Source organism: Callithrix jacchus, chromosome 2 (assembly GCF_049354715.1).
Source record: "Callithrix jacchus isolate 240 chromosome 2, calJac240_pri, whole genome shotgun sequence".
NCBI classification, from domain to species: domain Eukaryota; kingdom Metazoa; phylum Chordata; class Mammalia; order Primates; family Cebidae; genus Callithrix; species Callithrix jacchus.
The window spans coordinates 90,257,580-90,284,607 of NC_133503.1; the positions used below are offsets into that span (position 1 = coordinate 90,257,580).

The window sequence follows — 27,028 nt, forward strand, 5'->3', positions numbered from 1 at the left end:
CATACAAATGCACAGAAGGCACTGGTCAACAACAGTCACTTTGAAAAGTTGTCTTGCTTGTTATTCTGGGAGCTGGGTTTCGTCACTTGTAGTGGAATGCATTATGTAGCCTTTAATTGTAAGTCCAGAGAGGTCTTCACATTCACGACAGAGATGGACTGGTTGCTGCCTGCACTTGCTCCCTGTAAACTACAGCTACATAGAAACTCAAGATTACCTGTGACAAGCAAACAGGAGTATATTCAGAATCAAGCAGAAACAGGAAGTCTAATGTTTCAACATGCTAGAAAATAGAAACAGATACTTAAAAAACAACAAAAAGGGAGAGGCCTCATTCACAGATGCCTGAAGAAAAGAAAATTTAAAAAACACCTCATTCCTACCTGTATAAACACGAACGTCTATTAAGTATTGCTCAGAGGTGTTTCTGTTCTCAGGAGAACTAGAGAACACAGTTTGGACAACGTTGCTACTTAGTCATTAGTCTTTTGCTTTGGAAGAGTATAGAAGGTTTTCATAATTAACAAAACTGTGAGTGTATCCAGGCATACACAATACACATGTGTACACATACACATACATGCATATATACAATCTAATAGTTTCTTTAGGATCCCGTTTATTTACCTGGGCATCTGGCAGTCATTGCTACCCACAAATCTTTCCTTATCCACCCCCACAAGTAAGATTCTGCCAGTCCTATGAGGCCCACCTCAAGTGCACCACTTCTAAAAAGACTTTTCCTGGGTGACCCCAATTAGGTGTGTATGATCTCAACCTCTTCCCTTAGCCCCTCAGTGGACCCTTCTTGCTTACACTTTTTTGGTATCTATCACAGCTGTCCTTGTATTATCTTCGGTTGTTTATCTATCTTACTCTCCCTACATGATAAGCTTCTTGACTTAATTTCTATATTCTGTAGCAATAACACTCCACCTCGAATGAACCAGGCACCTGGCAAAAAACATGGACGGTAATGGACACACTCTCCAAGGCCTGGTTCAGAGTCTATTTATGCCACTTTCTGGTTTGTAGACCTGCAAGTTATTTAACAGCCCTGAGCAATTTTGCACTTCTGTAAGATGAGAATCACATCACAGAATTGCTATTAAGATTTAAAGAGAACTATGTGAAGCAAATAACATATTGCCTGATGCACACAGAGTTCTCAAGCAGTAATGAGTATTATTATTGACCTAAATTAAAATCAAGTGCCAAATACTAATGTGGGAAGGAGGTCAAAAGAGATACCAAAACAACATCAATTTACAAACATATCTATACATTTCCTGTTTTCTTTGGCCTACATTATCAGGTGACTAACTCATAGAGATATGACGTTTATACCAATTTATAACTTAGAAACAATTTTTTTGTGTTCTTTTGTGTTAACCCCCCAAATTCTGACTGGCCTTTCATGCCATGTAAACTTTATCAGGGACTAAGGGTCAAAGAAGGCATCAAGAGAAAACTCTTCCTGGAAGTGCAAGACTCTAAATCACAAGAACTTCCCAGGCCGTGATTCACTGGCAATTCCAAGAGTAAGTTACAAAGAACAGAAATGCTGCATCTAAACAGAGGAACAGGCCCCTCACATTTCCCTAAAATGTGACCTCAGTGGTGGCTGCTTGGCTAGGTGGTCACCAGGAACCACTCTTTCCATTTCTGCTGGGGGAAGATGGGGCAGTCCAGTGAAGCCAGGGGAAGAGAAGGCTGGAGGAAGACTCCTGTAGTCCTATGTGAAAACAACTCCCACCATCACAGCAGGGTCCTTATGCACACTCCAGGCCCAGTCAGGGAGGTACCAGCAAGGTCCCGACACCAGGCAAGGGCAGAGAAGGCTGCACATGGTAGCCTCAGGTATCTGGTAGGCATCTCCACACCCAGCAGGAAATAACTCGTTTTGGAGAGAGTTCTCCAAAAATAGGAGAATAAAAAGGAAAGCATCTGCACAGGCATTTCCCTAAGACACTCCTCTTCTCTCACTTGAAACTAGAATGCCCAGGTTATCCCTGGATCTATTCAAAGTGTGCTGTTTAAACCAGTCCCAGCAGTTAGCATTCTGCATATCCTACTATATTTGGGAAGAAAAGAGAGTTGCAGACAGAGGCTAAAGAGCCAGGAGACTCTCAAATAAATATTTGTGAAGCAGTCAAACCTTACAGAATAGCCTTATGTTAAAAAAAAAGTTAATCTCTACAAAGATGCCTTTGTAGACATGACTATGCACAGAATTTCCATGCTTCCCTAGGACTCCTGAATTAAGACACTCTAGGTAGGCTCAGGGATCAACATTGTGATGGTCCCCCAATACGGATGCATCACCCATGCTTCAAGGCAAGGCAGAGAGAGCAGGCAGCTGGGACTTCCAGCCCTGCCTGGTGGCCTCTAGTGGCAAAAGAATCTGTCCAGACCCAGCTTTGTAAAGGCAATTTGCACTCAGGAAAACAGGTGGCTCTTGGCCTTTTTCTTGGTGAGCAGAGCTCTGTAGCAGAAGCAAAAAGCTAATCTGCACCCCAACCCCTAACCCCCAAACCCTGAGAGTGCAACTGACACTGTCAGTCATGGAGGTACTCTGGAGTGTCACAATAATACCAAATAAGCTGTCATGAGGGAAGTCTGGGGCTGTCTTATCTGGTATTCTTCTCTATCTCTCTGCAAATGCACGATGGTGGCCATGAGAAAACCAGATCCTTCTCTTCCGTGTGTGTGTGTACTCGGGCTTATCTTGGCATCTCAGAGCAAGAGACTCTCACTTAAATCATTTCACTCCCCGCACGCCCAGTGAAAGTGGGTGGCAATCCCAGTTTCCAAAGCGAGTGGCAGAGTAGAAGGTTAAGCAGCATATTCAACAGGGCCCTGCGCAATAGGGCAGGGCTGAGAGGAGAGGCCATGAGGCCTAACCCCTGCCCTCCCAGAACAATCTCTAGACACACACACTCTCACTGGCCTAGTTTCATCAATTGCTTTTCACATACCCCATGAAAAATATTTCCTTCACAGCTACCCACATCCTTATTAGTAGCACATTCAACAAAATCATCACAAGAGTGAGACTTTTGTGCCTGCAAAAAAAAAGATACTTTAATTTGTTTATTTCATCTAATTCTACAGCCTCAGACAAAACTGGAAATGTCTACAAAACACCTTGACCTTTATGCTTTGGCATTCCCAGGATACTCCCTAATCCCTAGTGCTTAATGCCATGAATGCCAAGATTAATTTCATTTTCTTCCTGTTCAACTTTTCTTTCTTCCCATCAGTTCTCTCCATACGCTCCTCCCATGCTGAATCACACCCATGCCAACTCTTTCAATGGCCTCCCTACACCACAGCCCTAATCAGAGCTTCCCCCTCCTCTATTCAACTTACTCCTCTCTGTCTCTCTCCTCTTCTTTGAAGAGGAAGGAGTCATTGGTGAAGCATGAAGAAGGCAGGCTGAGAAGGAATTATTCCAGGAGACGCAGTGCGTGAGATAAACAATGTGCTCAGAAGCATTTTCCAGATGTTCTAACAGAGATGGCGGATGGTCAGACCCAACTTCTCACATAAAGGAGGCCTTGCACAGCACAGGATTTCCCCAACCTTGTCTAGACATGGCCTTGCATGGTCCGTGTTTAGACAAGGTTGGGGAAATCCTGCTGCTAAGCACCTGCAAATGTCCACAGTGTGCATGGTGCTCTCACTGTCGTCCATTCAGTCCTTGCCAAAACCCTGGGAAGTGGGCATTGTTATCCTCAGGTTATAGGTGTGGAAACCCAGCTCCATAAAGGTAACATATCTGTTCAGCAGAATGCTGGAATATGAGCCTACATCTGCTGGCTTTTTTGTCTTCATATCGTATCACGAAAGCATCCATGATTCACCAGGCAAAAAGCACAAAAAACAGACTACATGGAAAATAGGAAGAATAGCTTTACATTTAATAGAAAGGCAAAATAAATCCCAAGGCCAGGTAGAGTGATGAGTTAAGCGGTGTATGTTCACACTGCTGCTGAGGGCCAGCACTGGGGCAGAGATCGCTCACGTCTGTCATCACCACAGCTGCCATTCAGGCTGCCCACCCAAACGCGCTGCACAAAAGGTAAACGTGGGAAGGTAGGCCTTTCTATCATGTACTTGTTTCTATGTTTTAAGTATAAATTGTATAAAAAATGTTATTGTTAGAAGCAAAAAAAAAAGAAGACTGTCTTCTAATTTCTCTCAGAATCACATAACTTGGGTGTTGGCAAGACCGCTGATACCATCTAACCTCATTTCACAAGCAAGGAAAACAAGGCCATCCAAGGAGACTGAAAGACTTGCCCAGAATCCCACCACTAGCTGTGAGCAGCACAGCTGCGGCACTCGCTGGGCCCTAGGCCTGCTGAATGAGCATCTACGTCTGTCTTCCTATGATTCATGCTCAAGTCTCTCTTCACACCTACACTACCAATGAAAACACAGAATCAACATTTAGAAAGCAAGGAAACACTGAGTGCTGGCTGCAATAAATATGCTGGCACTTAAATGTGGTTTATTCTCTACTGAACTGAATATAAACAGAGGCCTGACATTTTATAGCATCATTCCATTGCAAAACCTCATGTAAAACTGAACATGATCCCTAGTAATAAAATACTAAACTAATTAAACTCTCAATTTGCCAAGAAAAACTATCCAATTGTAAGGTAAATTTCTTTGTAAATTTCTAGAAATTCTGGTTAATAAGGCCATGTATGATATTTCCCAAGTTAAATTTCTCATCTTCCCTCCATCACCAACCTGTTATTTTTTTCTGTTTTAACCTCTCTGGCTCCCTTCACAACCTTGTCACTCAGTCGTCACTGATTTCTCTCTTGGTTTGGGTGGTCACTCATTTACCAAGTTCTGCTGTCTTCTCATCCGTGCCTCACCCCTTCTCATTTCCATTTGCATTGTGTTAAACCTCCTTTCGTTTTTAAGGCAATAGAAGGTGGTTTCTTGAAAAGACAACATTCCGAAGAATGCCAGCCAAGCACTTCTATTCTCCATTCCCTCTCTAGAAGACAGAGAGCTTTCTCATTATGTAGTTTTACCCATGTGGCTATTTTCAAACCAATTTTTTTTTGAAAAGTAAGTTTCAAAAACCTTTCCAGCCTGGGCAAGGTGGCTCATACCTGTAATCCCACCACTTTGGGAGGCCGAGGTGGGCAGATCACTTGAGGCCAGGAATTTGAGACCAACCTGGCCAACACAGTGAAACCCCATCTCTACCAAAAATAAAAATATTAGCCAGGAGTAGTAGTGGCTTCCTGTGGTCCCAACCACTCGGGAGGCTGAGGCAGGAGAATCGCTTGAGCCCAGGAGGTGGAGATTGCAGTGAGTAGAGATCGCACCACTGCACTCCAGCCTGGGCAACAGAGTGAGACTGTCTCAAAAAGCAAAAACAAACCAACAACAACAAAACCTTTTCAATTTAGAGAGCAATCAGAATTATAACATGCCTTGAGTAATTTCCCTTTCATGTTTTCTCCTAAGAAAAGCACACATCATTTTTGAATGTCTGTGGGAAAAATATGATGTGTCACCCAGTTCTGGGCCTCTTCCCATTTGTATCCTGAGCCCACATGTTCATGTGCTCCACAGTCAACACACATCCGCCCCCACTCTCCTCAGCCTAACAACATGAACAAATTTACCCAACAACAAGGCTGGTGGCAAATCCTTCCCAATGGGGGCCTGAGAACAGACATTTCCAGGAAACATCTCATCCCCTGGAAAGGAGTTGGAGCCCCATTTCCCCTTTCCAAAAATGCAGTCCTTTTCTTACAAAGGAAGAAGAGGCCATGGGAGCTCGAGCCCCCATCCTGTGGTTTATACTATCGTCTCCCCTTCCCTATCTTCTTGTCACCCAAGCCCCTTCAGGATAAAGGAGGGCACATGGACTGGTTTAATCCGGAAGAGGATTACTAATTCAGTGAAAACTAAATTCATAAGTGTTCTTACTTCAAAACAGCTTCTGTCCTAGGGCTCCAGATCTCATCTTCCCATCAGTCACTCAGACCAAAACCTCAGTGTCATCGTGGGTCCCACTCTCCCTCTTCCCCAGCTCCAAAACGCTCCTCTGCCTTCTCCTCACTTACAGCCCCATCATCCCAACCCCCTTCAGCCTCATCCTCTGGCTGGAACTTCCTGCTCCTCTTACTTAGTTGTCCTCATGGTACATCTTCTTGAAGCACAGCCTGATCACCCTAACATCGCCATGTGTACCTAGAATTTAGTTTAAAAAGTACTTCCGTATCCTCACTCACCATGTCACCCTCTGATGAGGAACACGCAATGCTTCTCTGCTGCTCAGGGGTCTGAGTCCATGAGTCAACACAGGATTTAAAGCAGTCCACAGTCCTGCCCCTGCTGTGCTTCACTGTTTTGCCTCTGGGCCTCTGCTTACCCACTTTCTTCAGCCCCTTGGGTCCTTTCCATAGTCACCAGCTGCAAAACACTGCCAATCTCCCAAGGCTCCGCTCAGATGAACCCTTTCATGACACTGTAGCCAGTCACTGGCTCCCACTCCTGCATCTCTGTGATATTTGCACACTTACAGCATTTCCTACATTTTGCTCCAGGAGATAGCCATGTTTTGCTCCAAGAGGTAACCATCACTATACACAGTTCATCAGCCCTACTACACCACACACTCTTAGATGACAGGGAGATTTCTTCATTCATTCAGCATGAATGAATCCACGTGCATTTACCCAGTACCTACTGAATAGTAGACATTGACTTAGATGCTGGGGACATGGGAAATGAAACATATGAGGTTGCCTGTCTTGCAAAACTAACCTCAATGGGAAAAAGACGTGGCAGTCCAGTAAGCACACACATAAACAAAGGACGGACTGTGAAAGGTGCTAGAGCAAAAATAAATAGGGGGTTCTGACAGAGCCCACTCTAGCAGAAGTGGCATTGGAGGTATTTGCTGAAAGCCACAGGAATAATGTGTATAAAGAGCAAGGGCTACATCCTGAGATAGGACAAGCCTGGCATGCTTCAGGGAAGGAGAGGAGAGGAGCTGCTGGGCTACAGTGACAGAAGCAAGGGGAGGAAAGGTATGAGAAGCAGTTGGGAGTTAGCCAAAGGCCAGAATATGTAGACCATATAGGACATGGTAAGGAGTTTATGTTATATGGCAGAAATGAAAAACAGAACAAATATCTGGAAGGCAAAGTGACAATAAAGATAAAAAACTTTAAAACTCCACAGGGCCTTTGAGCTAGTTACAGGAATACATCCAGTGAAATAGAGACAAGTGTGGACAGCTGTGGTGCAAGAAAGCTCTGCGGGTTATAGCAATGACCCCATATAAAAACTTTTAGAGCCCTACTATCCACATGGGGACTGATTAAGTAAATTACGGCACATCTATATGCAATTTTTTTTTCTTTTTTAGAGACAGTCTCTCGCTGTGTTGGCCAGGTTGGTCTCTTGAAATGCTGGCCTCAAGCAATCCTCCTGCCTCAGCCTCCCAAGGGCTAGGATTACAGATGTGAGCCACTGCGCCTGGTCAGTAATGCAATCTTTAAAACTGATCTTGCAGAGTATTAATAACATGAGAACTCTTCAGAAAGGCTACAAAACAATAAATAAAGGCAAAGAAATTATATTAAGCCATATATAATTTTTAAAGAGAAAACTATAAGCACACAGAAAAAAGCCTGAAATGATGATATTCACAATATATTTTTTTCTCTTTAATAACAATAAGGAATACCTCTTTTTTTATTGATCGAATTGTAGTAGATAAATACACTACGCAAACATGTAATACCGTTGTGATAAGGAAAAGAAGTTTCAAAAAGCCTGTGAGTTACAAGTATAGCAGAGAGGATATCCTATGAAATTGTATAAACAAATAGAGGCTGCTAATCAGGAGACAGCTAGGGCAACCTTCTGTCTTTTCAGGGAATCTTCAAAGAGAAACAGAAAAACAAACCATAAAAACTCCCTAGAACTTGTGGCAGGAAGTGTGTCATTCCCTTCTTGCTTATTCCTGTGACTCAGCAGTGACTTCAGGCCCCTCCGATCATGCACGAAGAAGTTAGAGATAGGAGTTCTGAGAGGATGGAGACTTAGAAACCTCACCCAGGAGCTCTCAGCCCCGAGGGGAAAGTTGAGAATATTGAACTTGGAACTTCTTTTTTTTTTGGACATGCAGTCTTGCTCTGTGGCCCAGGCTGGAATGCAGTGGTGCGATTTCAGCTCACTGCAGCCTTCGCCTCTGGGGTTCAAGCTATTCTCCCGCCTCAGCCTCTAGAGTAGCTGGGATTACAGGCGCCAGGCCACACACCTGGCTAATTTTTGTATTTTTAGTAAGACAGGGTTTCGTCATTAAACCTGGAACTTCTAAGGAAAAAAACATTCTCTATTCTTTTTTAAGTTCATTACAACAGCAACCAACAGTCTTACCTATATTGTTACAAATTAAACATGATTAAGATTTTGTCTATTTCTTTTTAATAGGATTTACTGCACAAGACCCAAACCCACTGTTGTTCCAAGCCTTCTTCCCAAACAGGTTTGAAAGTTTAATCAACAGTATAGACAAGTCTCAACAAGTCTCAGGTATTTTGATCCTGGCTTACACAAGCTCAAGTTGGAGGAGTTTTACCACAGAAGCCCATTCAGCCAATTTACGCCCCTGTTCCCCACTGGGAAGCAAAGGTGATTTGGTTCTTATGTCCCCATCTGGCAGGCTTCTAAGCTCAGCACTCAACGGCCAAAGAGCACAGATTGAAACTGATTTCCTAACAGAATCCCACATACTTCTTTTAGTTCCGTTTTTAATAAGCCTCTGGAAACTACAGAGTAGAGGGAAACACATACACAGCACTATAAAACAAAACAGCAACTTCTGACTCTGCAAGCCTCTACCATTTTTTTTTTTTTTTTTGAGATGAAGTTTTGCTCTTGTTGCCCAGGCTGGAGAGCAATGGTGCGATCTCGGCTCACTGTAACCTCCACCTCCCAACTGCAAGTGATCCTCCTGCCTCAGCCTCACGAGTAGCTGGGATTACAGGCATGCACCACCACCCATGGCTAATTTGTATTTTTAGTAGAGACGGGATTTCTCCATGTTGGTTACACTGGTCTGGAACTTCTGACCTGTGATCCACCTGCCTCAACCTCCCAGATTGCTGGAACTCCAGGCAAGAGCCACTGTGCCTGGCCAAGCCTTTACATTTTTAAAGTATATTAAATTAAAATTTGAGGACATACAATTACAATCCAGGACCACTGCCTTCCTGCATCAATTCAACAAATATTTACTGAGGCCTTACTGTGCCCTATGTTATACTCTACTGTAAATGACAAGTGCCCACAGGAGTGATGTGTATGTATGCAGGGTGGGGTGGGGGTATGCTTGAGGGAGGCAGATACTTCCAAGAAACTCCAAGAAATGCAGCAGTTTGGGAACAGGTTATTAAGGATCTTACAAGCCCTGTTAAAAAGTTTACGTTTTATCAAAACTCTAATGAGGCATTAGCAGAGGCTGATGCAATCAGATGGACATTTTATAAAGGCGAATAGCAGCACAGGACGTTAGACTGGAGAAAGTGTAGGGGGTGCAACTGCCGTTAAAGTAACCTAGGAAAGAGATGGCAGCAGTGGCTTGGTCTTAGCTGGTGGCAGTGCATAGTGACAGGGAATATATAGAGTCTACAGCTATTCACCTGGAGAACTGACAATACTGGCAATTGATTAGGCATAGGGGTAAGGGCAGAAGAAGCCTTACAGGTTTCGAGATAGTTACCTGGGTCATTGACTAAGGGGAAAAATGAAAGAGAAGGCAAGTTCAGCTTTCTTCACATACAATTTAAGTTGCCTGTGAGACACCAAAGAACATTTCCTAGCTAGACACCCAGGTCTAGAACTTAGACAAGAGCTTGGGCCTGGAATATAAGTTTGGGAGCCACCGGCAGGTAGAGAATCTGAAACCCTAGGAATGGGCGGGGTCACCAGGAAGACAGTGGAGTAAGAAGGGCAGAGAATCCAGGTAGAGCCTAAGAAATACCAATGTTTTGATATTGGACAAAGAAGGGGAAGGAGCCTGCAAAGAAGACCAAGAAGGGGCAAAGAGAAAAGGGGAAGGAAATCAGGAAAGTGGATTATCAAGGAACAGTATGTCTACAGAAACAGAACCAGCATGGACTTGCTTTGGAGTAGTCAGGAAGAGAAGAACTGAAAGGTACCCACCTAGAGCTAAAGTGCCAGACGCTGACCTCCCCATGCCGGTGTATTTCTGAAGTTATCGGTAAACAGCCAGGGAGCCAAATTGGAAGCAGCAAGAAGAGAGTAGGTTCTGAGATAAACTCAGCAGGACATCCTGGCTGTAGTCAGCACTGTCTGCTCAGAGGCTTGAAAAGGGGCCAAGGGCCACAGAAGTGACAAAACGCCAAGGTCCTGGGACCATTCCTCAAGGAGTAGCACTTTATCATTCAGCCACAAGTATGTACTGTCATTTACTACGTGTGAGCACTGCCGATGGTGCTGGAGATAGAGCAGTGATAAAAGTTCTAACAAAATAGACAGAAAAACAGGATTTTGAGTAGAGATCAATGCTGTGGAGGGAAAAAATAAACCAGAAGAGAGTGGGTGGGGGAGAGGAGCATTTTGGATAGGCCTTCTCCTGGGGTAACATCTGAGCAGAAACCTGAGAAAAATTAGGGTGAGAGCCAAGGAAGAATCTATGGGGACAGGGCTTCCAGGTGGGGGGTGGTGTGTGCAAAGGCTCTGAGGCAGGAGGAATGAAATTGGGAAGTTTGAGGAACAGCATGGTGGTCAGTTCAGTCTGACCGGGGCAGGGAAGGAGGGAGTGGGAGGAAACGAGGTTGCAGAATTGGGCAGAGGCCACATGAAGGGGAGACCGTAGCTCCTGGTAAGGAGCGGGGAGTTTGTCCGTTGGAATGAAAAGCCATGGGGGGTTGGAGCAAGGGAATGACTGTGATCAGTGATAAGACCACTCTGACTGCACAAGGACTGTCTGAGAGTGACAGTGCAAGAGCACGGGAGAGGTAGGAGGCTCCTGAGCCTACCCAGAAGAGAAGTGGTGGTGGGAGAAGCAGCAGTGAGATTTAGGATGTGTGTATTTGTTATGGCAAGTGAAAAGGACTTGCTGCCGGGTGAGCTGTGTGCTAAGGGAACAGGTTCCACTGGGCTTGTGGCCTGAGAGCTGTATGCACAAAGGGCAAACCTAGGAAGGAGCCAGTGTGGGGGAAGGGGCATGCAATCAAGATGCCTATTTATAGTGGAAATGTAAACACACAACAGAATAAACACAGATGGAGTTTGGGGAAAATGTGTTAAATACATTAATTTGAAAATTATCAGTATTTAGTATTTCTCTCCCAGGACTAGATATCATCCAGATTCTCAATCCTGGCTGTATACTTGTGTACCCAATTATAAAAATTAACCAAAAACACCAATTCAAACCAAAAAAAAAACTGATGCTCACAAGTCTTCTCCAAAAGTTCTGAATTAACTAGACTTGGATAAAGTCTATCTTTTTAAGTTTAGTTTTCTCTTTTTCTTAAAGCAGCCAAACCCCAGTTAAGAACCCTAGAGACAGCATGGTATGGAAAAGAAAGTCAAGGACTGAGCCCTGGGGCAATTCCATCTGTAGAGGCCTTTGAGGAGGGCACTTATTGAGGTAGGATAAAAAAAAAAAACGGAATGTGATGCCCTGGAAGTCAAGTCAGGATGGTGTTTCAAGGTGAAGTGAGGGGGAAGGGGTGGTTACAAGGGCATACTTCAAAAAGAAAAAGAAGGGGCTGGAATGGATGATGCCATCTACTACTGAGAGGCTGAAAAAGATGAGGACTAGAAGAGGCCATGGGATTTGTTAAAATGGAGGTCTCTGGTGACCTTAATGGAGTGGTGGAGTGAGGAGGGGCGGCAAAAGAGGAGATTGCACACCCCAAGAGACAAGCCTTCAGGGAGTTCTGCCAGAATGGACAGGAGAGAAGTGCCATAGAGCTGGAAGGCTACATTGAATAGATAAATTTCTTTAACTTGTTTTTTAAGAAGGGTGATAAAAAGGCATGTTCTGATGGTGATAAGGATGCTTCCATACACAGAAAGAAATTGATGTGTAAGAGAAAGAGTATAATTGCAGGAGAGTTTGAAGAAGTTCGAGAGAAAAAGCCATTAGAGACACTGAACCAATGAATCTGAAATTTGCCTTTAAATGCCAGATGCATCTTCATTTTTCACTTTCCAGGGGAGGTAATATGTCCTAAAAATTACAGAATTTTTAGGCTAGATTGAAATCAATCTTACAAATCATCTATTCCAATGCCTATTCCCAGGCCACTACTTTAATCCCGTGTCCCCTTCTCAGTAGTCATCCTGACAACCTCTTTGAAAGACAGTTTCTACACTCTATCCACCCCACCACCAAACCATGGTTCTTGATCTCTTCGAATACTCCTTGAACTGAACAGAAATCTGTTTTTCTATACTTCAATCCACGGTTCTGGTGCTGTGCCTTTGGGATACACAGAACATGTCTAATCTCTCTTTCACATTTTTAAAACAATTGAAGACTAGTAACTCCTGTCTCACCTTGTTAATTATGTACTCCCTAAACCAAACCAGTTCTTTTAACATGTATGGACAAACAGATCCTATTCTAAAACTATCTAGACAGGGGCTACAAATCCACCTTGGTGTCCTTTTTTTTTTTTTTGAGACAGAGTCTCGCTCTATCGCCAGGCTGGAGTGCAGTGGCACAATCCCGGCTCACTGCAACTTCCGCTTTCTGGTTTCAAGCAATTCTCCTGCCTCATCCTCCAGAGTACCTGGGACTACAGGCACGCACCACCACGCCTGGCTAATTTTTAGTACTTTGAGTGGACACTGGGTTTCACCATGTTGGCCAGGATGGTCTCGATCTCTTCACCTTGTGGTCCACCCTCCTCGGCCTCCCAAAGTGCTGGGATTAGAGGCGTGAGCCACCGCAACTGGCCGGGTTTTTTAACATAAAGAAGGTATTGTCAAGCATAATGGAACAAGAGGTATACCACTATACATACAAATAACCCAAAATGACCCTGGTTACCAAGAAACCAGGGTGGTTCCAGCCTAGTTCTGCTTCAAGGTTTGGGTTTCATCCACTCAGTCCTTAAGCACTCATTTAATTCTCTCTCTCCATCTTGTTCCCCAATTCTAGCAGAGAACTCTCCCACAGCATGTGTGTATACACACATCCACCACACACTGAACATATGCACACTCACTCAACTCTCATAGGAGAAAATTTAACCATCACCAGCTGCCTTTTGTAATGGTTCTCATTAACTCAAGTTTTTAGGAAAGGGTCTCTACAGCATTAACTGATTATCTTCTCAACTCATATTGAAATACAAACTCCAAAGCCAGAAGAAAAACCTAAATGTTTACATATCCAAAAGAATTATTTTATTTTATTTTGGAGACAGGGTCTTGCTTCATTGTCCAGGCTGAAGTGTAGTAGCGGCATCATAGCTCACTGCAGCCTTGAATTCCTCAGCTCAAGCGACTCTTCCAACCTCATCTTCCAAAGTGCTGGGATTATAGGTGTGAGCCACCACACCTGGCCAGGAATACTTTAAATGCATAGCTACAAAAGCCAGGATCAGACTAAAGTTAAAGTATCCCTTAAATTATGGAGTCACTGCTAACATTCAATGAAGAAACAGGTATGTTGTTCCAAAACTGAAGGAGTATTCATGCCAAATATGATATGAGCTGTTGTGATTCCAGTCTTTTTTTTTTTTTTTTTGAGACAGAGTCTTGCTCTGTCGCCCAGGCTGGACTGGAGTGCAGTGGCACAATCTTGGCTTACTACAACCTCCCCCTCCGGGGTTCATGCGATTCTTCTGCCTTAGCCTCCTGAGTAGCTGGGAATACAGGCGCGTGCCACCACGTCCTAATTTTTGTATATTTAGTAGAGACAAGGTTTCACCATATTGGCCAGGCTGGTCTCGAACTCCAGATCTCGTGATCTGCCAGCCTCAGCCTCCCAACGTGCTAGGATTACAGGCGTGAGCCACCACACTCGGTCTATTCTAGTCTTATTTTATAACATTCCAACCACAGGAGGCAAAAGGGACCCAAACATGTAAGAGTATTGGCTTAGTGTCTCAAACAACCCTATCACCCCAGTTCCTATGTACATCAATTTAGTTCTAGGCTAGGCACAGTGGCTCACATCTGTAATCTCAGCATTTTGGGAGGCCGAGGCCAGAGGATCACTTGAGCCCAGGATTTCAATCTATATAACAGGCTAAAACAATTTTTAGCCATTATAGTATTAATGCAAAATGTACATAGTAGGTTCCAAAATGTTTACTGAATTAATAAACTCCACTAAGCCAGAATCAAGTGTTCCTCAGATGGTGAGGAGGAAGGGGAGGAGGAGCAGGAAGAGGGTCAGAAGAGGGGAGGGGGCAGGAGGTTGGGAGAGAAAGAAAAAACAGAAAAACTATAACAGGTATCACCCCAGATTCATATGTATATCAATTTAGTTGCAGGCTAGGTGTAGTGGCTCATGTCTATAATCTCAGCATTTTGGGAGGCCAAGACAGGAGGATCACTTGAGCCTAGACATTCAAGACCAGCCTCAGCAACATAGGGAACCCCATCTCTACAAAAAAATAAAAATAAAAAAATTAGCCAAGCATGATGGCACATGCATATAGTCCCAGCTACACAGGAAGCTGAGGTAGGAGGATTGCTGGAGCCCAGGAGGTCAAGGCTGCAGTGAGCTATGATCACTTCACTGCACTCCAGACTCCAGCCTGGCTAACAGAGGGAGACCCTGTCTCAAAAACAAAATCAGTTCTAGAACAAATGGCTGATATAGAGCATTGAAGGTCACACTTGAAATCTCCTTTTAAAGGGACAAACTGAAAAAAAAAGATGAATTCAGAGTATTTCAAGAGCTATGACTATCTACTTTCATCAGTTTTGGGGAAGAAAACAGTTTGACTATTATTAATGTTTGACTATAATTAATTAATATAATTAATCGAACTGATGAATCAACTAAATTTACCACCTTGATTAAACACTAAACTTGACAACTGCATACAACAAAAAACACAACTTATTTATGACAAAGTTCTTTTATCTGTCCCAAACTCTGGAAAAATAGGTGTGTCCAAAGGAGATAAAGATCATGATATTAATTATATAAGGTAGGGCCAGGAGTGGTGGCTCAGCACTTAGGAAGGCCAAGGTGGGCGAATTAGTTGAAGTCAGGAGTTTGAGACCAGTCTGGCCAACATGGTGAAACCCTGTCTCTACAAAAATACAAAAATTAGCCAGGCATGATGGCCTGTGCCTGTAATCCCAGCTACCTGGGAGGCTGAGGCAGGAAAATCATTTCAACCCAGGAGGCAGAGGTTACAGGGAGCCGAGACGGCACCACTGCACTCCAGCCTGGGCAACAGAGTGAGACTCCATCTCAAAAAATAACAATTATTATTACTATAGAAGGCAAATATTTCATGATAAATATAGGTCAATATAACCTGCTGTAAAACCATTCCTGAATATCTCAAAATTAAAGAAAACGGATTTTGATAGAATTTTAAAATGCCTTTCTTAGCCTCCTCTTTTCCAACCAAAAGGAATAAGAAAAAGAAGTCTCTACAGCATATAGAATCAGACTTCTTATATAATTTCTTATATAATCACTTTCAAATGGTTTGTTCTGTAATTTTAGAAAACTTTATATCAGGCAAAACAATACAAAAGTTTATTTAAAAATTATTTATCTTGGCTAATGGGTTTAACATTCTTAACTTCGGTCTTCTTCCAAGCCGTTCAAGTACAATAAACTTACGGAACTATAGGAAGAAGTAGTCCTACCCAAGAAACCGAAACCAGGTGCACCAGCCACAAGGGCAGGCCTCTGTGATGGCAGATGCAAAGGAGACTCAAAGAGCAGAGGCCCACTTCCTTTTTATTATCTTGTCAGGTGGCTAAAAATGTAAACTTCTACATGCTATGATTTCCTCACAACAGGCATATACATTGCTCTGGCATTTCTTAAGCCTGATTTTTCTAGAGTATTGTTTCTCAGCCTTGGTTGTACTGATATTTTGGCCCACGTAATTGTTACATGGAGCTGTTGGGTGCATTGTGGGATGCTTTGAAGCATCTCTGCCTTTTACCCAATAGATGCCAGCAGCAAACCCCTCTCACTAAAATTTAATTAATAAAACCCCTCCCAGTTTGCTAAAATTATCTTTGGATATTGCCAAATGTCTCCTGAGGGCAGGGCAAAACTGCCCCCAGTTGACAGCCATGTTCTAGAGCACTGGTTCTTAAATTGGCTACATGTTGGAAGCATATGAGGAGGTTTTACAAATACTGACACCTGAGTCTAACCCTCAGTGATTGTTGACTTCATTAATCTGGAGTAGGCCTTAGGCACCTGGATTTTTGAAAGAGATTCTAATGTGCAGCCAAGTGTGAGAATCTCTACCCTAGAGTTTATCGATGACATCAAATAAGTCATTTAATCAATTTAGCTCAACTCAAAAATGCATTATATCCCTCCAAAGTAGGGTCTTTTTCATCGTGGCACTACAATCAACATGATTAGAGGATGTAGAAAGAAGTGGAGAAGGGCAGGTATTGTGGCTCACACCTATAATCCCAGCACTTTGGGAGGTTGAGGTGGGAGGATCACTTGAACCCAGGGGTTCGAGACCAGCCTGGGAAACGTGGTGAAACTGTTTCTTACAAAAAATATGAAACCTAGCTGGGTGTGGTGACACACACCTGTGGTTCTAGCTACTCAGGGGACTGAAGTGGGAGGATCACTGAGCCCAGGAGTTAGAGGCTGCAGTGAGCTATCATCTCACCACTGCACTTCAGCCTGGGTGACGCAGGAAGACCCTGTGTTAAAAAAAAAAAAAAAGTGGAGGAAATAGAAAAAGGTCAACTGTAGTTCTAATCTGCAAAGTTCTTTTCTTTTTTAGGTGAACAGAAACTAGTCCATAAAGATTTATTTCAACTTTAACATTGCCTCACAGGTAGGAAGACAGAATTATTTCCTCACAGGGTGAAATGCCGGCTCTACAACGAAGAAACTTTGGAGCTGCCATCTCTTTAATGGGCACCATTAAACCTGCCTCAGAGGAATGCCAAGTTCATTAAAAATAATACATCTGTGGGTGTGAAGACACCCAGAAGACCCACACAGGAACTGCAATCAAGACTTCTCTGTGTGTAGGTGGTGGAGGTGGGGTTCATCTTCAGGTTGATGACACTATCAGGAAACTGTCAGAAGCTGACAGCAAAGCTTGATTCCTGTAAAAAAGCTCCATGGGCATGAACAGCCCACATGCCTCCCTCCTGCCCATTACACCTCAGTGTCTTCTGCGAGCTTCCTCAGTGTGTTCAACAACACGGCCTGAATCAAATTTTTGCAGACAGTGGGACAGCACTGCCCTTGAAGGCACTGCTCCCCTAAGAGCTAGTCTCTGGCTATGGTTTTCTCATCAACTGTGTGCCAGCTTAATGGTTATGCCAACACATACTGTCTGTTGTTTTTTTAAGTAAGAAACAAGTAAGCAGACACACACATGCATACTTATGTGATAAGGATTCTTATTCCATTTCAGGAACAAGAATTATCAGTAACTTACAGCCAGGCAAGGTGGCTCATGCCTGTAATCCCAGCACTTTGGAAGGCCAAGGCAGGTGGATCACTTGAGGTCAGGAGTTTAAGACCAGCCTGGCCAACATGGTGAAACCCCATCTTTACTAAAATTACAAAAATTAGCTGGGCGTGGGGACAGGTGTCTGTGATCCAAGTTACTTGGGAGGCGGAAGGAGCAGAACTGCTTGAACCTGGGAGGCGAAGGCTGCAATAAACTGAAATCATGCCATTGCTCTCCAGCCTAGGTGACAGAGCAAGACTGTCTCCAAAAAAAAAAAAAGAAGAATAATCAGTAACTTGTATTAAGCGCTTAGGATGAGTATAGTACTTTACCATGTGCCATACATGTTTTAATCTCACTAACTCCTGATAGCACTGAAAGGCAGGTGCTATTAATATCCCCATTTTATAGACAAAGTAATTGAGGCTTACACAGTTTTAAAAAGCTTATCCAAGGCAAAGCCAGGACTGGACCTATTTCTCTCTGGTTCCAAAGCTGATGCTTTCAATGGCCATACCATACTGTCTCTCTCTTTCGCAAAAACAAAACAAAAATCCCAATCAGTGATATAAACTCAACCACCTGTGAGTGTTTCAAGTTCTCATTGATCTGGGTTGGAGTAGAAGACAATTTTATGGATATGGAGAGGATGCATGATATGCAAATTTTGTTCCAGACTCTATCAGCATGACCACAGGGCACTGTGTATGTCTTTGAACCTGTCTGTTTCTTTGTGTGCATGTGTATATGAGAGAAAGAGAGGAAACAGCTCACAGAACATATGAATATATCTGGGAAAACTTGGTCTTATCACTAGTTTGTAAGTTCCAAGAGGGTATGGACTATTTCTATCAGCATTTATTCAGTCAACAACTAATTCTGAGTGGTTACCACTGGCCAGACCTGTCCCATGTGCTGGAAATTCACAAATGAACAGAACAGACGACAGATATGCTTTTGTTTTGTTTTTGTTTTTTAAGAGACAGCGTCTCGCTATGTTGCCTAGGTTAGAGGCAAATTTCTGGGCTCAAGGAATCTTCCTGCCTCAGTCTCCCGAGTAGCTGGGATGACAGGCATGTGTCATGACACAGGTCATTCTTAACTACTACATTATGCTGCCTCTACTAAGATTTTATGCTAGTTGCATTTACTCTGTCTACAGCATGGAAAACTAACTTAATTTTGCTTGTTCCTTTAACCTCAAAACCTAATACATGAATGCCTAGTGAATAACAAGCACTTTAATATTTGCCGAATAAATGAATTGGTCAGCACCATACACTTTAGCACTTAATTCAAAAGCTAAGCTAGATGCAAAAATGTTTCATGTGCTTGAGCCTTGTTGCTCCAGCTAGCATATAAACTTTTATGTACCAAATAAAAGCATCCATCTTAAGGCTGCTTCACAGTATGCCAGTCCGAGAATTTAAAATAAGCACACATAATTTGTACTTCAATGAAATTATTAAAGAGACTGATGATTCCATTAATAAACATATTGTTAAAAAGAGGCTATCATATTCTGGAGAGTACTAAACTTTAGCAAATGTACATCTTCCCTGTTGTAGGGCATCTACAGAATGAAATAAAATGTCCAAGCCTGTGCCTATTACGAGACCCTTAGGAACAGTATCACATCTCTGGATTCGGGGGTTTGGCAGCTCTGGCAATGGTGGTCTCAAAAAAGTGAAAACAAAACCTACCCCCTTTCCTTCTCTCCCTCCACCCTGGCTCCCAGAAGCACATGTTTCATTACAAGCTGAGAGCCCTCGGACTTCCAATTGCCTTTAAGGTTTCTGTAAAACTCCTTTGAGTTTGTGGCAGATTTCAAAAAGTGGGCTTTTAAACTAAGCAGAAGAAGAATTTTTTGTGGAGCTGGTAAATAGCCTTGAACTCAAATATAAATTCTTGGCTTTGAACTAATTATCTGTAACAAAAATGACAAATACAAAGCTGACCATGCTTACCCACTTATTCTGGAAATGTCTGAAGCACTGTCAACCATTTTTACTGCATATAATTTCTTCTCAATGTAATTTTCCCCATCTTCATTGAGGTTCTTCTAATATAATTTAACCCTTCTTAATATTAAGCCAAAGTAAAGGTTATAATAACAATCAAAACAGGTATTTGTCCCAGTTTTTATTAGATAGCCTTTTTTCCCAAGTACAGATCGTCCTAAGTGAACTTCATTTTCTCTTTTAAAAGTGTATATTCTATTCAGAGTCTACAGAACTTTTAATTACCACATTTGCCTACTCTGCATGATCTAACAGCTAATTTCTGCCCTTTGGTATTCTTTCACTGTAGTTACCCAACATTTTCCTTCTGAATGTAGATCGTCATATCTCTTCTTGTATTTTCTGCAGAGACGGGTTTTCGCTATATTGCCCAGGCTGGTCTCTAACTCCTGACCTCAAAGGATCCGCCCTGCCTTGACCTCCCAAAGTGCAGGGATTTCAGGCTTGAGCCACCGTGCCCAGCCACATTCTTATTTCCTAAACTTTACAAGTTGACATTCTTCCCTGTAAACAAATCTGCCCCCTTTGGTGGTGTCATTTGAGTCCCAGTGAATGTCATTAAGCTTCTTAACCTCAATCACTACTTGCCACTGAAATAACTCTATTTTCTTTTTTTTCTAATGATAAAAGTAAGGCATGTTCTACATAAAAATTAAAATATGGTGAGCACTTACTACTTACTATGTGCCAGGCATTGAACTAAGTATTTTTTATTTTCATCCTCATGATATGAGGTCAATGCTCTGATGAGTTCCATTTTACATACAAAAGTAGTTAAGCAAATTGCCAAGTTACAACAGCAGAAAGAGTAGGGTCAGGATTTGAATCTAGCTCTGTTTCCAAACCCTGGTTCAAACCGCTGTGTCAAACAAGACTCCTCCCCAATCCATTCCCAGTTAGAATATCAGATAATAGTTTGGTTATTTTTTCTTAAAGTTTTAAATACCAAAATAAGCATGCCTACCCTTTGCCCTACCACCTACCCTCTTACTTAAACAGGACTGTATTATATACATTAGTTTAAAGGCTAACAATATAGTGTATCTAAGTTAATATATACAGCTCTTTTTTCTTTCTGTCATGGTTCCACACTAGTCCATCATGTGGTAGTATCGCAACAAAGTTAGCCTTAGTTAAACTATGTTTGCTTAAATTTGATGAACATTTAGACTGTTAAGCACCACAGGTCTACGGATGTTTTGATTCCTCTGCTTAACACTCAAACTCTACAAATTAGAGTTTTGTCCCTCCTTCATGAGTGAACACTCACAATGCCCCTTCACTGGCATTTCCTAATAATTTTACTCTGCTCTTGCTAATCACCTTATTTGCCCATCCATTAATATGAGTTCATTCATTGAGTTTTTAATATTTATTTGACCATTCAAAATTCACATTGCCAATTCAATTTTTGGTTTCCTTTAAAATGAACACCAAGGCTGGGCACAATAACTCATGCCTGTAATCTCAGCTCTTTGGGAGGCCAAGGCAATCACTTGAGCCCAAAGGTTGAAGACCAGCTTTGGCAACATAGCAAGACCCCATCTATACGAAAAATTAAAAAAATTAGCCAGGCATGGTGGTGCGCACTTATAGTCCCAGCTACACTGGGGATGAAATGGGAGGATCGCTTGAGGTCAGGAGGTTGAGGGTGCAGTGAGCTATGATCACACCATTGCACTCCAGCCTAGGTGACAGAGCAGGACTCTGTCTCAAAAAAAAAAACAAAACAAACAAACAAAAAAAACGGATAAACAAACACCAAAACAAACCTAGGAATATTTAAGGCTTTGGAGTATAATGCTTTTGTTTGAAAACTCTTCAGTAGGTTTTAAAAGTATGGGGAAAAAGAAGGGAACCAGACAGAGAACAGAAGGGCCAACCCCTGCCCTCAGAGCATTTTATTTATTTTGAGATGGAGTCTTGCTCTGTCACCCAGGCTGGAGTGCAGTGGTGCAATCTCGGCTTACTGCAACCTCCGCCTCCCCAGTTCAAGCGATTCTCCTGCCTCAGCCTCTCAAGTAACAGGGATTACAGGCACGTGCCACCACACCCAGCTAATTTTTAGTAGAGATGGGAGTTTCAGCATGTTAGCCAGACTGGTCTCAAACTCCTGACCTCAAGTGATCTGCCTGCCTCGGCCTCCCAAAGTGCTGGGATTACAGGTATGAGCAACCATGCCAGGCCTCAGAGCATTTTAATAAGCCTTCAAGCTAGGCTTTGGCTGAGACCAGGTTTGGCTCTCTCTCCTCTTCAAGTTTTCTGAGACCTTCTTCTTTATCCCTACCATGAGCCCTGTAGTCCTCCAGTGGGCTCTGCCTTTACAGCCATCGGCCTTCTCCAGCAAATTCTCCCTGCTGGGGTAACCGTCCAGGAGAAGTTCAATTTCTGGGAATGAGCACAGAATTCCCTCCACTCGGGGCCGTCCCAGGACAAACTGACCACCTTTCTAGCCTCAGCCCAGTGTCCACTAGCCTTAGTACCTCACCTTGTGGAGGGAGTGGGGGGAGCAGAAGAGTGGCATCTATTTCCTAACCTCTACATCTGCAGATGCACCTGAGTTCTAACAGATACAATTAGCCTCAATGAAGTTTTCTGCAGCTCTAAAATCCATCTCCTTGGGGAAGAAAACCTCTTCCCATAAGAGAAATAAAAGATGGACAGATGAAGAGAAAAGAACAGCCACTTTTTGAGATACTACTATGTGACAATGTGCCAGACATTTTATTCAGGTTATCCCAGTTGGCCCGCCACAGTCTACATGTCTGGTTTTATTTCTTTCCATTTTCAGTGGGAAAACAGTAGCTTAAAGAAGCAAATGACTAGACTAGCCAAGGCCTCAAACTTGGGAAGCCAAATTCAGGTAAAGGTCTGCCCCATTCTTGAGCCCACACGTAACTGCGAATAAGACGAGAGCAGAATTTTCCAACTTGAGGCCCCCAAATGGGTTTTGGGGTTATTGGAATGTCCTGAGACTGGAGTGCTGTGCCTTTTGTGAGTGGGGAGTCACTCTGAATGCCCTCACATTGCCTCCCTGCTCCTCCCATAGTCTGATCACTGATGCTTTGATCATGCACATAACTACCCACCTGCTCTTCTGCCATTTCCTCTATTGTTATCTTTTCATTATAGTCTTGAGAGTCATCCTCTTGACTTAAATAAGTCACCTTATTTAAAATGTTGAAAGAGAATCAGTCACTTTTGGAGAACGTGCTGGACTGAGCCACGGCTGCCCCTGTGGCAGCTGCCCCTGCGACAAGCATCACCACCCTCAAGCTTTCATCAGATTCTCAAAAGCGTCCAAAAACCAAAAAAGGATTAAAATCTAGTCAGGAACACATCTACAGTCTTTTTTCCTTTGAACAAATAAAACAAAAATGCTGCTGAAAAGCGTGATAAGTGTCTTCCACAGGTGTCCATTCAGAGATGCAGAGGCACCCAAAGAAAAGCCCTCAAGTGACATTTCATCTTGGTACAATAAAATTATTCTTTGTCACTGAAGGTGAGAAAGTAGAATACTAATGCATGTTGCAGAGGCTTTTAATACAGAGGAAGGAAGTTGTGGTTTTAGTAGAGGAGGAAACTGAAGAAAAAGTCTTTGATCCTTGTATTTCACAAAAAGCAACTGAAAATGTAAATAACTGTCTCCTTCAATGCCAGTTGACAGTTAACAAGAAGCAGTTTAGCAATTTTATCACACACATGCACAAATGCCTTTGCCTTTTTACCATGCCATGATAAATAACTGGAGACAGCATGAGTCAAATGGAGCAAGGAGGAGCACACTGGCTCAGATGCTCTTCCAGTGCAATATCAGAACTGTCTTTTTTTTTTTTTGAGACGAAACTCTCACTCTGTCACTCAGTCTGGAGAGCAGTGGCACAATCTTGGCTCACTGCAACCTCTGCCAACTGGGTTCAAGCGATTCTCCTACCTCAGCCTCCTGAGTAGCTGGGATTACAGGCACCTGCCACCACACCTGGCTAATTTTTGTAGTTCTGGTAGAGACAGGATCTCACCATCTTAGCCAGGTTGGTCTTGAACTCCTGACCTTGTGATCCACCCACCTTAGCCTCCCAAAGTATTGAGATCACAGGCGTGAACCACCATGCCCGGCCCAGAACGGTCCTAAGAAAGATGAAAAACGCTTTTACAGTCAAGACCATTTATTAAGTGCCAACTGTTTAAGACCTCCCAAGTCAATTCCTGATGCAATGGAGACCTTTCAGTGCCAAGAAACAGGAAGGCACAGCCTGCATGATGTACTGCACTCGCAGCTGTGACACCAAAAAATGAAAAAGGTGAGAAACCAAAAAAAAAAAAAAGAAGGTGGGAAAAGTGGAGGAGAGAAAAATACATATTTCAAATCTAATTAAACAGAAACAGAGAAACAGAACAGATGTGAGTGGCCACTTGCCAACACCAAGCCCCTGAGAAATGATACAGATTACCCTAGGAGAGTTCACAGGTGGCAGACTGCTGGATAGTCTGCAGGAAAGGAGAGAATGCTGTCATCTGCAAGAAAGCTATCAGTTCATGAATAGTGTGCCTTCCTTTAGTATTTACCTAATAACATTATTTTAATATCAATTATCAGTCGGGCAAAAGGTACAAAATGCCACAATGCCACATGTTGCACCATAAGACGTTTGCTTATCTGTAAATTATAGGAATTAGAATAAACTGCTGACTTCTCCAATTCTAAATAACATGACATTAGTATTTTTCAAAGTTCTGTTTGTGATTTAACTTTTTTCTTGCAATGAGGCTCTTTAGGAAATGAAGGCTGGCTTTTAAATCACACGTGCAAACTTCAAAGGACAGTACTAGCTACTGATAAATACGTGGTGTCTGTAAAACTCTGGCTTTTTCTGAGATTGCTTCAATGGGAAAATAATTAAAACTACATTTTCACCATTAAATTAAAATAATTTCCAAATAAATCTTGAAGGATATATCCTATACATATATATAGGTATATATATATATATGCAGTCTTACTAAAATACACTTGATTTCCCATGATTCTAAAATGCCATTGGTTGTAAGATGCACAATTTAACAGCAGACTTTTTTGGGGAAAAGACTACAGCATTATCTGTGCACATCCATTATACAACATATATCCAATTGAGAATTGTTAAAAAATGAAAAATATGCACCCTAGAATTGAAACACAATGGTATGAATAGATACATATAGATGCTTAACTATGTATATCTATTTATCTTTCCAGAAATTTTTCCCTACAAGGAACCCTGGCAGAAGTTGCTCATTTGTGTGTTTGGTTTCTTTCTAACATTGAAAAACACAGAGGTTGTACAAAGAAAATGTACTGTGTGCACAACTTCTGACTCAGCAATACTTCCAGAAACCTATAAATATAATTGCTTGTATGTAATAACATATAAAATGGTTGTTTATTGCAGCATTATTTGTAATATAAAAACCAGTAAAGAAAAAGAATGGGCCGGGTGCGGTGGCTCACACCTATAATGTCAACACTTTGGGAGGCCGAGGCAGGTGGATCACCTGGTTAAGAGATCAAGACCATCCTGGTCAACATGGTGAAATCACGTCTTTACTAAAGATACAAAAAATTAGCTGGGCATGGTGGCACACGCCTGGAGTCCCAGCTACTCGGGAGGCTGATGTAGGAGAAGTGCTTGAACCCGGGAGGCAGAGGATGCAGTGAGCCAAGATTGTGCCATTGCACTCTAGCCTGGGTAACAAGAGCGAAACTCTGTCTCAAAAAACAAAAAAGAAAAAGAACAACAACAAAAAAGAACAAGAATGTTCAGCAATAAGGGAATTCTTAAATAAACCATAGTATATTTGGACTTGGAATGCAGAATTCATATCTGAATCTGGATTTAGAATATGGAATACTACGAAGTAAAAAGAATGAAGCAGATTTTTCTCTTTCCTAATATGAACTGACGTTCTAAGTATTTAATATGGAAAAAAGGTGAGTCCCAAAGAATAGTTTTCTGCATGTCATCAATTGTAAAATGTACATTATTTCATATTTGAAATTGGGTTGTACTAATCAGTGGCATCTGAAAAGTCCACAAAATATAGTAGTTTGATCCTATTTGTATATATATGTATAAAATGTGCATACCTTAATATGCATAGGAAATTTCTGGGAAGCTACTTTGAACTGTAAAGTAGGAAAAGAGAAAGATGTCTTATTTGTTTTATTTTACTTTACCCTATAGCCTTTATTTAAGTATGAGGTATTTCCTTAAACACATATTACTTTGAAACAAACCAACCAACAAACCAACAATGTATAAACCATTCTAGGCTCCTAAAAGGTAGCAGCTTAGAAAATCATTGGGACAGGGTATCCCTTTTGGGAAAATCACCCTTAGGAAAATTTTTTATTACATTAAAAAATATATTTCATAAAAAATGTAAAAGCAAGGCCAGGCATGGTGGCATGTGCCTATGGTCCCAGCTACTTGGGAGGCTGAGACAGGAGGATCGCTTGAGCCCAGGAGTTGTGGGATGTAATGCACCATGCTGATCAGGTGTCCAAGCTAAGTTCAGCATCAACATGGTGACCTCCCAGGAGCAGGGGACCACTAGGTTGCCTAAGGAGGGTAGAACCCACCCAGGTCAGAAACAGAGCAGGTCAAAACTCTCATGCTGATCAGTAGTGGGATTGTGCCTATGAACAGCCACTGAATTCCAGCTTGAGAAACATAAAGATACCCCATCTTAAAAAAAAAAAAGAAGAAGAAGAAGAAAAGAAAAGTGAGATCGAAGAAGGTAATGCCAGGATCAAAGAAAGGAGACATTCAGTAGGAGATCCTAAGCACCCAGCTCTTTTGCTTCTTTTCTGTTTTCTGATCATTCAGGCAAGTTTTGCCAAAAGTTGTAGCTTATTCTCCACACTAGAGGTAGAGGGGGTTGGTAATTCAGAGGAATTCATAGGATATCCTGTTTTCTTGGAGGTAGAGGTGTGAAACAGTAATATAGTCTCCTTATCTGAAAGGTGGCAGGTGGCAGGGGCAGGGGGAGGGGAGTGGATGGCGGTGTGCGCGTTCCCTGCCAAGTCCAACCACATCCAACACTGGCGTGTGGCCAGAAGGATCTGGAGCCATGTCCACAGCACAGGTAAGCAGGAACCCTCAAGAGCCCTCAGAGGATGTAGAGTTTAGGGCAGTGTTTCTCACCCTGTGGCCCTCCATCCACGAATGAAGGGGCCCTTATTAAAATGCAGGTTTCTCTGGCCTGCCCATACTTCAGCAAAATAATTTCCACAAACATTCCAACAGCATACCTGAGCTATCATGATTTGGGTATTTGTAATGTGTT

The 27,028-nt window shown here is 42.4% G+C and overlaps 1 protein-coding gene across 3 annotated transcripts in view; it reads right to left on the bottom strand.

Moving 5' to 3' along the window:
• The window catches only part of TNFAIP8 (TNF alpha induced protein 8), a 123,336-nt gene that overhangs the window by 65,674 nt on the left and 30,634 nt on the right, over window positions 1–27,028 (bottom strand). Inside the window, exon 2 of one of the 3 annotated variants that reach the window (XM_078365007.1) lies at window positions 1–27,028. This exon is cut by the window's right edge and continues 20,072 nt beyond it. The exons of the other annotated variants lie outside the window; for them this stretch is intronic. The gene's annotated coding sequence lies outside the window, so the exon portion shown is untranslated. 3 annotated transcript variants of the gene reach the window in all.